Source organism: Petaurus breviceps, unplaced genomic scaffold, assembly GCF_028583685.1.
Source record: "Petaurus breviceps papuanus isolate PSGF00001 unplaced genomic scaffold, PetGlider_PUasm1.0 90808, whole genome shotgun sequence".
NCBI lineage: Eukaryota > Metazoa > Chordata > Mammalia > Diprotodontia > Petauridae > Petaurus > Petaurus breviceps.
In genome coordinates, this window is record NW_027187349.1 from 16,486,865 (window position 1) to 16,491,365 (window position 4,501).

A 4,501-nucleotide genomic window follows, 5' to 3' on the forward strand; every position below is an offset into this window, starting at 1 on the left:
TTAATGGTTACTCAAGAAGCATCTAACCAACAGAACATAAAGTTGTTGCCAAAAAAAAAAAAATGTTATAAAATGTATTCAAAAGCCAAATATAAATAATTGTTAATTATATGATTTATCTATTTTAGATTAACCAAAACCATGCAGCTTCTTCAACTATAAAATGAGGATCATAATAGCACCTAGTTTGCAAGGTTGTTGGGAAAATCAACACTTAGCAGAGTTCCTAGGTGATGCAGTAGATAGAGCCATGGGCCTAGAGTCAGGAAGACCTGAGTTCAAATGTAACCTCAGACACTAACTGAATGACCTTTGCCTCAGTTTCCTCACCTGTAAAATAAGGGTAATAATAGCACCAACTCCCCCCATACACAATTCTAGGTTATTGTGAGGATCTAATGAGATAACGGCAAAATGCTTAGCGCAGGAACTGGTGCCTAGTAAAAGCTACATTGTTATTGTTGTTCAATTGTTTCATTCATGTCTGACTCTTCCAGACCTCATTTTGGGTTTTCTTGGCAAAGATACTGGAGTGCTTTGACATTTCCTTCTCCAGATCATTTTGCAGATAGAAAACTAAGGCAAAGAGGCTTAAATGACTTGTCTAGCATTACATAGCATTTGTTGTTCATTCTTCATTTTCTAAGAGGACCAGTGACATCACAGATGACAGCTAGTAAGTGTCTGAGGCCAGATTTGAACTCAGGAAGATGAGTATTCCTGACCCTAGGCCCAATGTTCTATCCATTGCGTCACCTAGTTATCCTGTTATATGAATGTTATCTGTTATTGTTAGCTCTTGGAATATAGTAGATGCCTAATCAATGCTCCCCGCCCCTTCCCATCCATCTCAGGGAGGGAATTTTTAACCTAAGGCTAAACAGACTAGAATTAGGAAGAGAAAATTGATTTCTCTAGAAACCAGAAAGAAAATGACCTAGACAAGAAAGACTGGGGCTGGTGACTAGCTGGAGATAGCTAGAACTAAAGATATTTCTAAGATCTCTCCTGAACTAAGTTAGGCAAGTATGAATGCAGTAAATATCTTGTGTATCTGTTATTTGCATCTAGAGGGAGGCAGTGGGGTAGAATGGAAGAGCATTGCATTTGAAGTCAGAAGACTTCTGATGGAATCCTGGATCTGGCTCTTATTGCCATGGCTTTAGAGAAGTCATTTCACTTAATCTCCCAGTGTCTCTGGGCAATTCTCTGAGACTATAGATCAGGGAGCTGTTGATATGCCTGGGGAAGTTTCTCATCAAGAGTTTATTGGACTCACAGGTCCGATAAAAAATAAAAATAAATGCACTAGCTACCATATGGCAGCTAGGTGACTCAGTGGATAAAGTGCTAGGTCTGGAGCTAGGAAGACTCATCTTCCTGAGTTTGAATCCAGCTGTAGACACTTACTACCTATGTATCCCTGGGCAAGGTACTTAATCCTATTTGCCTCAGTTTCCTCATCTGTTCAGTATCTCCAACAAGAAAACCCAAAATAGAGTCAGGAAGAGTCAGACATGACTGAAATAACACAGCAAAAAGATATTATATGGGAATATTATTAAATTAGTATTATTAAAATGACCAAATAAGTAAATTAGATAAAGTGCTTTGTCAATTGTAAAGTATTATTTAAATGTCATGCTATCAACACCCCCCCACCCCAAGTCTTATATGAATTTGATGGCTTAAAAATGATGCTGCTGTGTGAAGGGACTGAATCCATATATCCAATCTATAGGGGCTAGCAAAAAAAAGAAAGAAAGAATCATCCTGCCTCTGTGCCAACAGATGACAGCTGAAGTGAAAATGAAAAGTCCTTTTTAGGATAGCTTTGATGCCTGTTTTCAAGGTCATCCATACTCTCCTACAAATGACAGGGTGCTTAATAAATGCTAGTTGGTTGACTGTCAACCACAGTTCTGAATGAATTAAACATTTTTTAAAAATACTGTAAGCTCAAAGTACTACTTCTCCAAAAATTTAAACCTCTGAAGAGTTCCACCATATTTGAAACCACCAAATCCAGAAGGAAATCCATACTTTTTAAATGAAGAGGCCAAAAATGATAACATCCCTTTGTTACCTTATTTAAGATATGATCATTAGTCTGTTATCTAAGTTCAAAGCTGGGTAGAACAAAGAAAGAAGGGATGATAGAGACTGGTGGTTTGATTACAAAGAGGCTCAAGCTGAGGGAAAGTATGGGGAAGAGAAAAAGGAGAGGAGAAGAGAGAGAGAGAGACAGGGAGAAAGAGAAAGAGTGGGAGAGATAGAAAGGAAGGAGGAGGGGGGGAAGGAAAAGAAGAAGGAGGAGGAGGAAGAGAAGGAGGAGGAGGAAAACAAAGGGGAAAGCATTGATCAAGATCTCTTGTCACCAGACCCTGTGCTAGGTACTAGGGATACAAATTCTAAACTGAGATAATCCCTGCCTTCAAGGAATTTACATTCTAATAGGGAAAGATAACAAATATTGGGGAGTCCTGGTGTTTTTGTTGGAAATCACGGAGATCGTGAGTGGAGTCATCGGGCAGGTGATGGTCACACCTTTTTTAGAAGCAATGCTAGGATAGAGAGTATTGAGAAAGAGATAGAGGAGATGGAGAAAGCAAGAAAGGGTAGAATAAAAAGTCCTTCAGTAAGGCAGCACCATGTTCATTTCTAGTGTTCTAGACACTCTCTGGAGTCTCAAACCTCAAGATGATCTATGCTTTTGAAGATCCTCACTTGAGTAAGGAAACCTCTTCCCTCCAGCTGTGGAATGCTACCACGTTATTTTTGCATCCGCCAAAGATTGAAAGAGTAAAGGCATCCAACCCGAGGGGGGGAAATGAAGAGGAAAAAAGTTAAAATTCCTTCCAGCTCAACCTGGTTTGATTTTCTCTGGCTGAAGTCCAAGGTTAAAGGGTTTGAGTTGTTTTTACCCTACCCCAATTGGTTCGTCTCGGTTTTCATCGCTCCCTTTGGGAGAATATACTGGGACAATTTTAGAATCTGCTGAAACTTCCTGGGTTTTGAATTCTAAGCTAGCGAAGAATATGTGGGAGTTTGAGTGGATTTGTTCTTTTAAAAAATACAATTTCCTGCTAAAAACAGAGTTTTATGAGAAGTAGCAAAGTAAGAGCTCATGGTGAACAGCATGTGGATGGGATATGTTAAAAGGAGCTACGGTAGAAGGGCAAGGCATTCAGTTCTCTTCTAACATGAATTACGGGTTGGAAACTTGGCACTTCTTTTTCAAACATTTCTTCAGAGGACTCAAGGAGAAAAATCTCATGAAGGAAAGGATTTGAGTCTTATTCTTCAATGTCAGAAACACTTAGAATATCCCCATAGAATGTAGAACCTTTCTAAGAATCAGTACAGTATCAAGAGGCACGTTGGGACAGAAGAAGGAGTGCCTGGGTTCAAATCCTACTGCTAACTATTGCCATGTAACTTTGGGCAAGTTACATCACCTAACTGTGACTTCATTTCTTCATCTATGACATGACAGGGTTGGACTAGATGACTAAACTCCTTATCTAGTTCCAAATCTATGATCCTTACTTTCTTATCTCACTTCTTCTCTTGTAAGAACAATGTTCAAGTACCATGGGAAGTGTTGATAGAATCAGGGCCTAGAGGGGGCTGTAAGGTGCCCCTAACTCTTAAAATGTCTCCCACAGACTTCCTGAAATGCCTATAAAAGGTAACTTAGCCCATCGTTTCACAATTAGAAAGAAGTAAATGTCCCTAAGAGGGGAAACCCATAGATTTAAATTCTCGATCAGGTGTAAATGACTGAGAGGAGAGCTTCCAAAACCAGATTTTGACAGTGGAAAGAGAGTGGGTACTTGGAGAAGAAAAGAAGGGCCCCAGGATTAGTATGGGGATGGACATGAAGGTAGAAGTGGGCTAAGAGAATTATGGTATAGCCATATGGAGCAGAAAAGAAAGGGGAGGCTAGTTTAAGATTACTCACCCCACAGCTTTGCCTGGGGGCTTGAATGGATGTTTTATGCAAAGGGATAAACTCAATGGCATGGGAAATATTTCTTCTATCCTTCTGTTGAAGGTGGAACTCTCCTAATGGTGACTATTGTGACTCAACTGGGTGAAACAAAAGGTGAGAGAATCACAAAAAGTTACAATTAGAAGGGAAGTAATCCAGTCCAACCCTTTCATTTTGGAGATGGTAATAATAGCCGACATCAATGGAGATTTTCACAGTTCATGGCATCCCCATAATACTGTGGGGTTTAGTCTTACAGGGATTACTATATTACCCCTTTTTAACAGATGAGAACACTGAGGCCAGGAAAAAACACTGAAGTAAGGAAACTTAGCCAAGTACGCAGATCTGGGACATAAATCAAGTCTTCTTACTACAAATCTAATGTTCTGTATACTATACCCCACTACTTGTCCTCTCTCTCTCTCTCTCTCTCTCTCTCTCTCTCTCTCTCTCTCTCTCTCTCTCTCTCTCTCTCTCTCTCTCTCTCTCTCTCTCTCTCTCTCT